Genomic DNA, 13,409 nt, shown 5'->3' on the forward strand with positions numbered 1-13,409 from the left:
TTGTAAGTCTTGGCCATTTCTTTAAATCCCTGAATTTGTCCTCTGGCCTGAGCTCTTGTGACTGCACACATGTGAATTCATTTATCACATTCCGAAGACGGAGCAGAGATGAATCATACCCTTTACGTTTGACTGTGCTTTGGTATGGGTGTGTTGCTTTTGATTCCGCTAACACTTGGTCACTCGAATTCTGTGATTACCTCACTTATTGACCTCAGGACATGAACAGAATCTGTCAACTTTAATGTGATACTGCTCAGTGCACGTTAAAGCACACTAACAACCTGGTCGACTTTTCACTCCAGTTTGGACTTGTAAACCAACAGCTGAGAAAGTAGCAATCCGAACAGGGGAGAAACACTCTTCGACTATGATGGCGCTGCAAGTGCAATGAAGAGTCAATGTTCAACAAAAAATACAATCCTTGAAAGGAACGTTGTCAAATGAGGGTATCAAACACATCACCACGGTAACTGTCATAAATGAACGTCCATTCAGGCTATAACCACATCTCCTATCAAGGCCACGTAATTGCTTAAAATACATTCAATGTAGTAAATTGAAGAAAAGAGGCCTATGGTGCCAGTGCTTTCTGCTGGAAATTCAATGAAATCATTGAGATTCCACTCCAGCTTTCCTTCCTTCTTAACGCTGACATCGAGTTTCATCGTATCTCTTCATGAATTTAATGTTTTTGTCTCTTTTGTGCTGTTCTTTGGAAAGCAAATTCACTTCTATATCAACAAAATTGACAAACAACGGAAATTGAGTCACTCACTAACACACATCTCCAGTCGTCACATTTAGATTCACAAAGGCCAGACTTCAAATCAAATAATTGAAATGAGCAGGAGAGAACTTTGAGAAAGTTGGTTGATTGACTTTGATGGGTGACTTGCTTCGGCCTTTGAAAAGGTAGTCCGAGGTTTTGTGATCCGGACATAATCTCACTCTGCTGTTCTGAGCCTGTGCTCCGTGAATTGGGAGGTTTGACCCGGTTTGGACAATCTCACGTCTCAAGGATTTGCATTCAACCCGAACTGAAGCTGCCATGTTGCTTTTTACTGACAGCAAATGATTGGATAGCGTAGAAATGGAACATTGCTGCTTCTCTGTTTTGCCCGGTGTTGATCCATTTCCAGTTCAGGAAAGCGATCCATTATCGGGTTTGAGAAACCAAGACTATCAGGCGTCTAATGATTTAGGTGTGGAAAGACAGTCAGTTGTTTGTTTTGTGATTGTATTTATAAGAATATTGGTACAATACGACAGGATGTATCTGTCCTAGATATTCCCGGAACAGTCAATAGTTGGAGATGATTCTTTGCAGGCAATATCTCCATTGACACGCCAAAAATGTGCGATAATGAAACAGTAAAGATTATAAGAATTAAAGGATCAGGAGGAGACGATTCAGCTGCAGCCTGTTTCGTCGTGCAGAGAAAGCATTGCTGATCTGAGACTTACCTCTTTTTTCCTGTCTTTAGCCAATACCCCTTCATCCTTTCGCTGAACAAAGACCTCTATCTCACACTTAAAGTTAACAAATGACCCTGTGTCCGCTGGCACTTGTGCAAGAGCGTTCCAAACATCTGACAAACTTTCTGCATGGAAGTGCTTCCGAACATAGACTGGCATGGTCTATTCCTCATTCTGAGATTACGGGCCACATCAACTCACGAATAATTAGGTAAACAGCGGAATGTGCTGACGAAATGCACAAGAGACTTAGGTGTTAAAAATCTGTAAAATCCCGATATCCATGAATCATTTAGTTCAAGCATCAGACTGCAATATCAATTATGAATACCAATACCAATTGTTATTATCAGTGTTACTCTTCAGAAATACAGCCTGTGACGTCGATTGTGGACAGACTTGGGACATTCAGATCCCTGTAACTGCAAATACATCCATATCACCAGCAACCAGTTCTATCTGTGGATACATACAAAGTGAACCACCAACCCGTTTGCCATTTAATCCGTTTCAATTGCAGTGTCACTTACACCTCTCTTTGGAAACATAAACAGCTAGAGGTGAATGTAGTCATTTTCTGCTGTAATCAGGACTGCAGTTTTATTGCAAGTTATTGTTTTAAATATTGGTCGACTCGGCCAGGCTCTGACTTCCAGGGTCAATGGGCACAAATTTGCCGACATTGTTTCCCTCCATGTTCAAACTTTAAACAAATGTGGACAGAACTAATTTGCCAACATCTGGAAGAAATGTTTCAAACATTCCTGAGGAATTTTCATTTGATAGATCTTGAACTTTGAGGAGGACTGTGGGGAGTTTGCTCCAAGGCCTTTTAATGTAAAGATGTATCCTCATGTAAAGTGACCGTCAGGGAAGTTTCTTTAACATCTGCCTTTTGGACTTTTAGCAACACAGTTACGTTATAGGACATACACTGTGGTGGTCTGCAGCTATTATGATGAAACATGAATATAAATTAGTCATGGGTGACGTGGTACTGGACTATTCAATGGTCCAGGAATTCAGGAATTCCTGAAGAAGGGCTGATGCCCGAAACGTCGATTCTCCTGTTCCCTGGATGCTGCCTGACCTGCTGCGCTGTTCCAGCAACACATTTTCAGCTCTGATCTCCAGCATCTGCAGACCTCACTTCCTCCACGTACAGAGTGGAGTCTGTCTCCCCAGATGCAAGTTGAGAACCGAATGTATGGAGAAGGAAGGGAAAGGCGGAAATTGAAACAATAAATCAGGAAATGGAGGAATGAGACAGACAGAGGGGAGGTTCTTGAGAGGCAGAGGAAAAGAGTGGGAGAGAGACAGGACAGGCAAGAACGTCTGAACTCCATTACGAGTCATGATTTAAAGTGATTGCAGTATAATCACAACTCTTAATCAAGTCCAGTAGGGAACTCCGGGTGATGGGCTTGTGGAGCAACGGTAGCGCATCTGATTTCCGAGCTGAGAATCGGTTAGCATGAAATTCATTTGACACTTATCCAGGAATTCCATGGAGCAAAGAATTTCCAGATCATTTGCTTCTTGTTCTATCTCCATGCTCCCAGGGTGCTGCTTCTTATCCTGTCACCGAGGACCGCACTCTGTCCACTGGTTTCTAATGAAATCATTTTGCATCAACTTGCAAGCTGTAAGGAGGGAGGGCAAAGCCCATTCGCCCATCTGCTCCCTCTCAATCACTTGGTGTGGGAGAAGTCAGTTACACGGATGTGCAGGAAATCGAATTTATTCAAATGTCTGTTCTCCGAGAGGTACAAAGATGCTGAGCTGGAAGCAAAGAGCGAAAAGGTCACTGGAGACTGTTCCCCAGGTCCAATAATATGAGCTTTCTTGTATGCACTCTGTTTGTTGTTCAGAACTTGTCTTTGCCCAACAATCCTGCAGAACGCCCACTGAAAAGCGAGCCTCAGTTTATTTGCTGCTATCGGACATCAGGTAATCCCAACTGTCCCAAATGAAGAGAATCCGAGTGAAATCTTCACTCAACTAGAGTTATGCTCACTACCGTGAGCTGAGGGAATACAGACTGTCCACCACGGAATGCAAGTTTAAAATGGGTCATTGTTCTTCCCTCAGCTGTTCTGTCCTAGAGACAGCGAGAGGGTCGGCATCATCATGTGGCATCATTCTCACACGGAATGAGATCAGCCCATAGGATCACCGTCGAATCTCTTTCGCTTTTATCTCTCTGAGGTCATTCCCAATCTGTGATACCTGTCCTGACAGTGGGGAACTGGGCATGTGTCAGGTTGTTTTCGGCCACTTGTTGATCGTCTTGCCATTCACGTCTGAAGCAAGTGGCGAATTACTGCAGGGAAGTGACGAAACAGCAGGTAAAGCGTTTCACTTTCGCCAGTTCATTCCTATCTCAGAGAAGGGATTTTGCGATTCAGTTCAGAGCAAAAAGACAGAAAACAGTCTTGAAATGTGTCTCCTCAGCTGTGTAAATTTAGCCAGTGTATAAATATGAGATATTTAATTCAGATACATGAAACCACAGGAAGCAGAAACGTGATCAAAAGGTAAAGTGCAGAACAAAGCATTACTTTAGGCCACATGTCCATGTAGATATTAGCACAAGATGGCACCCAGACATGGACGGTGGGGTAATGAATAAACATGCTTCCGTTGAGCCACCCTGTTCCCTCGCAACGTCGCATTTCCAAGCACTTTCGTTTCGACCATTCTAATCAAGGACATACAGGTCATTGGGTGGAAATAAAAACTTGGGTAGAATATGATATTCTTCACAAGATGTACCCATGGATTGATCAACATTATTTCAGTGCAGACAATCCATTCATCAGCCGAATCGCGACAGGGATAAAGCTGATCTTGAACGAGCTGGTGTGTGTGTTCAAGCTTCTGTATCTTGATCTCACCTGGATTTCATCGAAATCATACCATCACAGTGAAAAACTGACCTGGATGCAATATGTCACAAATCATCTGCGAGTTGAAGGGGACATCTCACACTTTACTCAATCTACCCAAAATGAGAATCATAGCCAGAAAGAACGAGCCAGCACCATTGCCGTTACGTGAGCAATAGACCCGGTATGTTTTCTTGAAAAGTAAGGATATTTCTGTTGCTATGGGGACTGAATGCAGGACTGATTTTTCATATTTTTGTCCCATTCTGATTCCTGGCTTCAAGGAGGCTGTGATACCTTGCTCACCCCGGGACCTGGCTCTCCCCATTGGCAGCTGGACTAACCTATCTGCAGGCACAGGTGGGGGAGAGCAGCACGAGTAAGCTCTGCATCTGCCGATACAAACAGGCTTACTATTTAAAAATGATTTAGTTGTGAAGGACAGCAAATGATTCTCTCTGGTGTTTGTGAAATGATAAACAGCAGAGCATGGTTCCCAGACTATGGTCTAATCTTTGAGTTAGGGCCCGAGCGCACTCCCACTGCGACACACTTCTCACGTGATCACAAACACTGTAATTACTCAGTGACAAGATCTGTTGTGTCTCATTCTTTGAAGAATGAAAGCCATTTGGATGAAAACCCCCCAAGACAGTGAAGACTAGAACACTCTCTGTGAGAGATTTCGGTTGTAGTATTCTGTAGACGGCACAGTACTCCCAAGAGGCAGTTTTCAGACCACCTCTCTTCTGGATAAATAAAATTACTTTTTGTACAGAGCAGACCACTTCAAACTCCTGACTGAAGTAAAATTCATAAATGAGCGGAACAACACAAAAACACGGAACTGGTATTGGACAAAAGTGCCTATCTCACTCATCACTTTCTGATATCTTCCTGTGCTTGAGGTGAGAATAACCACTGGACTACGTTAATAAAATCTACTCTGGGTGAGGCGTGATCTCAACTTCGGCATTTTACAAGTGTCTGTTTGCCTCTTGTAATATTGCTGCAGCTGCAAAGTTGCACAGTAGCTCAGTGGTTAGCATTGCGATCTCACTGCAAAGCGGAGACAATCGGTAAGCTGTATAATTAGGAGCAAATGTGGAGTAATAGTGTAGTGGGATGTGTCTGGGAGGGTTAATGTTCCGAATGTTGGTGTGGACATGTTGCATCAAATGGCATGTTTCCGCACTGGAGGCATTCGATGTTCCCTTACTGTGTTAATTTAGCACGTTAAGAGATGCAGGAAAAGGGCAGAAAAATATTCATTCCCTATCAGGTACTTAATCCTTTGTTGCGACAATCAACTGATTCAGCTCTGACTGAATAGCTCTCCTTACACAGGTCTTGAGATTGTACAGCATGGTAGCGACATTTCCTGTGTTGAATTGGACGCAGCACCCTTTCTCAAGACGGAATTTACGGGATGTAAAGATATGATTAAAGACATGGGGTGTGGTACACTGAAAAATAAAGACGAGAGGAATGAACAAACAGGATTTATTTGGATGCAAAAACATTCGAAAGGATGCAAGGAGGCTTTCTGGTAGATAAAGCCATTAGAAAAATACAAGGTAGGAAAAAATAAATAGATCACGTGGGGTGAAAACAGGAACAACTGAGTGGTGTCCGCCTGTAGGTTTACCAGATGATGTGAATTTGGTGACACAAATAGGAGGGAAATTCCTTCATTGATGTGGATCTATAACTCGTGTTCAGAATTTCAAAACCATTGATGAATGAGAAAGACAATATTGGAGCACTTTTATTTTCATTCAACCAGTTTAATTTATTGGAAATTACATTTTCATAAAAAAAATGTTTCAGAAGCTGATTCCAGAATATGTTAATTAAAACGCGTACAGGCATACAGAAGTGAATTTAACAGGGACAGGGAGTCTGGGCAGCCGGGATGGGAAGGGGTAATGTGCACATTCTCTCATCCGTTAATGTCAATTGGAAAGAAATTGCAGAACACCATAAGACTAAGTGTAAAAACGAGCTGGTCGTTTTGAAAGTTCGATCAGCCTGTTATCAGTTAACTATTATCAATTGTAAAAGAACCGAGCTGTTTGTTTTTGCTCTGTAACGAAGGGAAGCCGGTTAGTTATGTCCGCAGCATAACTGGCCTATCATATAAAGTGTCACCAAGAGTGTGGGATTAATCCTCGCACCGTCTCAGTTGACCAAAGGGATCGGAGTCTCCCTGCTCACCTGATCCGTAAAAATATGGCGAATCGAACATCCCTTTAAAGGGAAATTTTACCACAGTTAGTAGAAATTGACTTATCGATGTAACACACCAATTTGATTGTCATCTGTTGCATAAGCATTTCACCGCAAGCACCAGAGGAGGTAGTGAGCCCATTTAACACTCACTGATGTACACCCAAGAAATCCAGTGACAAGACTCGAAAATTATTCCTGCTTTACCACTCTGCTCTTCACAGTAGTACTTTAAATAATCTTAATCGTTTTGATACCAGTTACTCCTTAGAACATTCAAACTGACCAATGAGATAATTCTATTTCATTTCGGATTGGCTTAATGACATGTGCGAATTTGTAGCAAATGCAATAATTTGAAACGAGCTAAAATAAAAGCTTTTCACAGAATTTTACACAGCGCACTGTCAGTTTAATGAGAAATGTCTTCCAGCTCAAACGTCACCTCTGTTTCTCGATCCAGAGTCGGATACTCACCTGGGGAATATTTGTGGATGTTCGCTAATAATTGAGGCATTTCCCGAGGACTGAACACTTCACAAAATCAATAACTGGACATTCAGATTTAATGCCGTTTCATTCAACATAGTTTTGCATCTTTTAAATAGAAATATATAGTGTGTTTTAGAAATAGGAACTGTCGCAATGGATGGTAGATCAGTTCAATGTTCCTCCTGTAGACCAATAGTGCCCTACGTACGGTATCTGCACACAATTCTCGCTCCTCAGAAAATGTGCAAGTGTACTGGAGTTGTACCTCAATAAACGTCGGATAATTCGGCGGACTGAGGGGGTAATTGAGAGGATTTATGGGGAACCAGTAACAGCTCAGGTACAAGAGAAAGGGAGGTTGCTTACAGTCGCGGGATGAAACGGGAATCGACAGGCAGAGCAGTACTCCCCTGTGTCCATTCCCCTCGATAAGAAGTATACATTTTGGTATAATGTTGGGAGAATGACTTATCATTAGTAAGGTCTAGATTAGAGTTGTGCTGGAAAAGCACAGCAGTTCAGGCAGACATCCGAGGAGCAGTAAAATCGACGTTTTGGGCAAAGGCCCTTCATCAGGAATACAGGCAGAGAGCCTGAAGGGTGGAGAGATAAGTGAGAGGAGGGTGGGGTGGGGTCAAAGTAGCATAGAGTACAATAGGTGAGTGGGGGAGGGAATGAAGGTGATAGTTCGGGGGGAAGGGGTGAGTGGATAGGTGGAAAAGAAGATAGGCAGGTAGGACAAGTCATGGGGACAGTGCTGCCCTGGAAGTTTGGAACTGGGGTGAGGTGTGGGAAGGGGAAATGGGGAAACTGTTGAAGTCCACATTGATGTCCTGGCGTTGAAGTGTTCCGAGGTCGAAGATGAGGCGCTCTTCCTCCAAGCATGTAGTGGTGAGGGAGCGGCGGTGAAGGACGCCCAGGAACTCCATGTCCTCGGTAGAGTGGGAGGGGAAGTTGAAATGTTAGTCCACAGGGCGGTGTGGTTGATTGGTGCGGGTGTCCCAGAGATGTTCCCTAAAGCTCTTTGCCAGGAGGCGTCGAAACTCCCCAACGTAGAGGAGACAGCATCGGGAGCAACGGATACAATAAATGATATTGGTGGATGTGCAAGTAAAACTTTGATGGATGTGGAAGGCTCCTTTAGGGCGTTGGATGGAGGTGAGGGAAGAGGTATTGGCGCAGGTTTTGTAATTCGTGCAGTGGCAGGGGAAAGTGCCAGGATGGGAGGGTGGGTTGTCGGGGCGCGTGGACCAGACCAGAGAGTCATGGAGGGAACGGTCTTTGCGGAAGGCGGAAAGGGCTGGGAAGGGAAATGTATCCCTTGTGTTGGGGTCTGTCTGGAGGTGGCGGAAATGTCGTCGGATGATATGGTTTATGCAAAGGTTGGTAGGGTGGAAGGTGAACACCAGGGGCGTTCTGTCCTTGTTGCGGTTGGAGGCGTGGCGTCTGAGGGCGGAGTTGCAGAATGTGGACGAGATGCATTGGAGGGCATCTGTAATCACGTGGGAAGGGAAATTGCGGTCTCTAAAGAAGGAGGCCATCTGGTGTATTCTGTGGTGTAACTGGTCCTCCTGGGAGCAGACACGGCGGAGGCGGAGGAATTTGGAATACGGGACAACATGCCGTCCTCTAATCCCTCTGCTCCAATCCCGACCTCACTATCAATCCAGCAGATAAAGGGGGCGCAGTGGTAGTCTGGCGCACTGACCTCTACACTGTTGAAGCCAAAAGCCAACTCGAGGACACCTCTTCCTACAGCCCCCTCGACTATGACCCCACCACCTTCACCAAACCATCATCTCTAGACCATACACAACCTCATCACCTCAGGACATTTCCCACCCACAGGTTCCAACCTCATTGTCCGGGAAACCCGTACTGCCCGGTCCTTCCTCCTTCCCAAGATCCACAAGCCTGACCACCCTGGCCAACCCATTATCTCAGCATACGCATGCCCCACTGAACGCATGTCTACCAACATTGACACTGTCCTATCCACCCTAGTCCAGGAACTCTCCACATACGTTCGAGACACCACTCTCGCTCTCCACCTCCTCCAAGATATCCGTTTCCCCGGCCCCCAACGCCACATCTTCACCATGGATGTCTAATCCGTCTACACCTCCATCCGCCATGAGCAGCGCCTTCAAGCCCTCCGTTTCATCCTCTCCCGTCGTCCCCAACAATACCCTTCCAACAACACTCTCATTCATTTGGCCGAACTGGTCCTCAAACTTAACAATTTCTTCTTCGAATCCTCCCACATCCTCCAGACCAAAGGGGTAGCCATGGGCACCCGTATGGGCCCCAGCTAAGCCTGACTCTTTGGTTCATACGTAGATCTTCTGTAATTACACCGGCACCACTCCCCACCTCTTCCTCCGTGACATTGATGACTGCATTGGCGCCACCTCGTGCTCCTGTGAGGAGGTTGTGCAATCCATCAACTTCAGCACCGCATTCCATCCTGACTTTAAAATTACCTGGACCATCTTTGACACCTCCCTCCCCTTCCTGGATCTCTCCATCTCAATTAATGACGACCGACTTGACACTGACATTTTTTCCAAACCAACCGACACCCGCAGCTACCTGGATTACAACTCCTCCCACCTTATCTCCTGCAAAAATGCCATCCCGTATCCGAATCCCTCCGCCTCCGCCGTATCTTCTCCAAAGAGGACCAGTTCCACCACAGAATACACCACAAAGCCTCCTTCTTTCGAGACCACAATTTCCCTTCCCAAGGTTTGAAGGTCGCAAAAGCGTACTGACAAGCAGGAAGGTGGTTTAAAGTATGTCCACTTCAACAGCAGGAGCATCCTGAATAAGTTGAGTGAACTTGCAGCTTGTGTTGGTACCTGACACTGCGGTGTTGCAGCCATTTCAGATACACACGCAGAGCAGGAAATGAATTGTTGCAGTTTCCGAGGCCAGATGCTTCAGTAAGAACAGGAAAATGGGAAAGGAGGGAGAGGTGTGCTATTGTTATTCAAGGACAGTATGACAGTGGTGGCAAGGGCATTTGGTGAGGCCTCGTCTCCTCATAGAGTATGGGCTGATGATAGAAATAGGAAAGGAGACGTTACTCTGTTGGGAGTTTTTTTCAGACCATCGAAGCAATTTAGAGATGTGGAGGAAAGGATTGCTAATATTATTCTGGATAGAAGCGAAAGTAACATGTATATGTTATGGGGAATTCTAACTTACCAATATTGACTGAAAAAGCAATAGTTCGAGTACTTTAGACGAGTACCTTTCATTCCAATATGTGCAGGAGGGTTTCTAACACAGTATTTAGATCGGCCAACAAGATGCGAGGCCTCACTGGATTTGATATTGGGAAATGTACGGAGCCAGGAATTAAATTTGGAGATAGGTGGGCACTTTGGTGATAGTGACTACAATTCGGTTATGTTCACTTTTGCCATAGGTAGGGATACGTATACACCACAGGACAAGAGTTTTAGGTGTGGTAAAAGGCAATTATGATGCGACTAGGAAAGACATATTTTGCACAGGATGGGGAAAGTAACTTCAAGGATGGGCTCAATTGAAATGTGAAACTTGTTCAAGGAACAGGTACTGCAAATCCTTGATTCGTATGTGCAAATTATGCAGGGAGGAAATGTTTGAGAGGGGGAGAGCCGTGGATTACTAAAGATCTTGCATCACTTGTCAAGGGGAAGAAGGATGCTCATGTAAAGATGAGATGTGAAGCTTCGGTTCGGGCGCTTGAGAATGAAACGTTAGCCGGGAAGGACCAGGAGGGGACATGAAACATCTTTGGCAGGTGCTATCAAGCAAAACCTGAAAGCTTTCTGTAGATGTGTCACAACTAAAAGAATTACTCCAGTAAGATAATGGCCCATGATGGAAAATACTGGGAAGTTGTGCGTGAAGTCCGAGAAAAGGAGAGAAAAGGAGAAAAGGAATATTTCCCGCCTTTATTCACACATGAAAAAAGACAATGGTGTCGAGGAGAATTTAGAGATACGACCTATTGAACTGAGCGGAATTGAGTTTCATAAGAGGAGATGTTAGCAATTCTTTAAAGTGTGAAAATAGATATGTTCTCCAGACCTGATGGGATTTAACCGAGGATTCTCTCAGAAGACAAGGAGGACATTTGAGAGCCTTTGAATATGATCTTTATGTCACCATTTTTTTCAGGAATAGAAGATGTTGTCCCCTTGTTCAAGAGTGGAGTAGAGACAGCCCTGGTAATTGTAGAACAGTGAACCTTACATTTATATTGGGTTAAGTGTTGAAAAGCTTTCAGTGATTGGATTTATAATCATCCAGAAAGAATAAGTTGATTAGGGATAGCCAACACTGTTTTCTGAAGGGTACATTGGGCCATGAGAAATCTTACTGATTTCTTTGAGAATGTGAACAAACAGGTGGATGACGGTAAAGCGGTTGCTGTGGTATATATAGGTTGTAGCAAGGCATTTCATAAGGTTCCCCACGGTAGGCTATTGAACACAATATGGAGGTATGGAAGTGAGTTTTATTTACTGGTTTGGATCTGAAAGTAGCTAACTGAAAGAAGACCGAGGGTGGTGGTTGGTGGGAAATATTCATCCTGGAGTTCAGTTACTAGTGGTGCACCGCAATTATCTGTTTTGGGTCCACTGCTAATTGTCAATTTTCTTTACGACTTGGATGAGTGTATAGAAGAATGGTTTAGTAAATTTGCCGATTACACTCAGGTCGATGGATTTGTGGACAGTGCCGAAGGATGTTGCAGGTGACACAGGAACATAGATAAGCTGCGGAGCTAGCCTGAGAGGTGGCAAATGCAGTTTAGTGGGGAAAAGTGTGAGTTGAAAAACTTTGCAAGGACCAACAGGAGGACACAGTTCTTGGCTAATGGTAAGATTCTTCGCAGTTTACATGAGCAAAGAGATGTCAGTGTCCATGTAGATGGATGCCTGATTGTTGCCACCAAGGTTGATCGGGTTGTTAAGAAAGCATATGGTGTATTAGTTTTTATTGCCAGTTGAATAAAGTTTTGGGGCCAAGAGGTCATGTTGCAGCTGTACAAAACACTGATGTGGCCGCACTTGGCATATTGCATGTGGTTCGGTACATTGTATTATAGGAAGAATGTGGAGCTTCGGGAAGGGTTTGGAAAAAATGTACGAAGATGTTGCCTGGCATGGTGCGAAGGTCTTATGAGAAAAGGCTGAGGGATCTGAGGCTGTTTCCATGAGAGAGAGGAAGGTTGCGACATGAACGATCATCAGAAGGTTAGATAGGTTGGACAGTGGGGGTACTTTTCCTCAGATGGTGATAACTAGCACGAGGGGACATAGCTTTTAATTGAGTGTTGATAGAAAGAGGACAGATGTCAGAGGTAGTATGTTTACACAGAGAGCAGTACGGGGAAGAGATGACACGCCCTGCATCCAACGGTGGTAGACTCGCTAACTTTGAGGGCAATTAAATTGTCATTGAACAAACATAATGATAAAAATGGAATAGTGTGGGATAGATACGTTCCAGATTGGTTACACAGCTCGGCGTAACATCAAGGGCTGAAGAGTTCTTAATGCGCTGTAATGCTCTGTGTTCTATGTTCTAAATTGTCTCGCTGAAAGAATTTCGAGAGTGGTTGTTGATGGGAAATGTTTATCCCGGTGTGCAGTTACGAGTGGTGTAATGCAAGGATTGGTTTTGGGTCTAGTGCTCGCTTTCATGTTGATAAATGACCTGGATGATGTCATAGAGGGATTGCTTAGTAGGTTTGCCGATGTCACCTAGGGTGGTGGAGTTGTGGACAGGGCAGAAGGATGTTACAGGTTACATTGGGAAGAGATCAATTGCAGAGCTGGGCTGAGAAGTGGCTAATGGATTTTAATGTGAATTGTGTGATGTGATTTATTTTTCAAGAAGTAACAGGAATAGAGAGTACTCGGCGCATTTCAAGAATTTTGTTCGTGTAAATGAGCAGAGAGAGCTCGGTGTCCATGCACAGAGATCCCTCTAAGTTACCAACCACTTTCACACGATTGTTTAGCAGGCATCTGATTTATTAGCTATTGTTGGTAGAGGGTTGCAGATTCAGAGAATACTGTTGCTCTCGAAATCCTCGAGTGTGGCTGCCCTTGGAGTATTGAATACAACTTTTTTTTAGAGAGAGAAGAAGGCTGAGGAGTGACTTAATAGAGACGAACATGATGATCAGAGGATTAGATAATATGGCCAGTGAGGATCTTTTTCTTCAGGCGAAGATGGCTCACATGACGGGATATATTTTAAGTTGAGGGGTAGCAGCAAATTTATCAGAGGTAGGGTATTTGCACAGAGAGTCGG

This window comes from Chiloscyllium plagiosum, unplaced genomic scaffold (genome assembly GCF_037043375.1).
Source record: "Chiloscyllium plagiosum isolate Xiang-an unplaced genomic scaffold, Cpla_swu_hap1 HiC_scaffold_37, whole genome shotgun sequence".
In the NCBI taxonomy this organism is placed as follows: Eukaryota; Metazoa; Chordata; class Chondrichthyes; order Orectolobiformes; family Hemiscylliidae; genus Chiloscyllium; species Chiloscyllium plagiosum.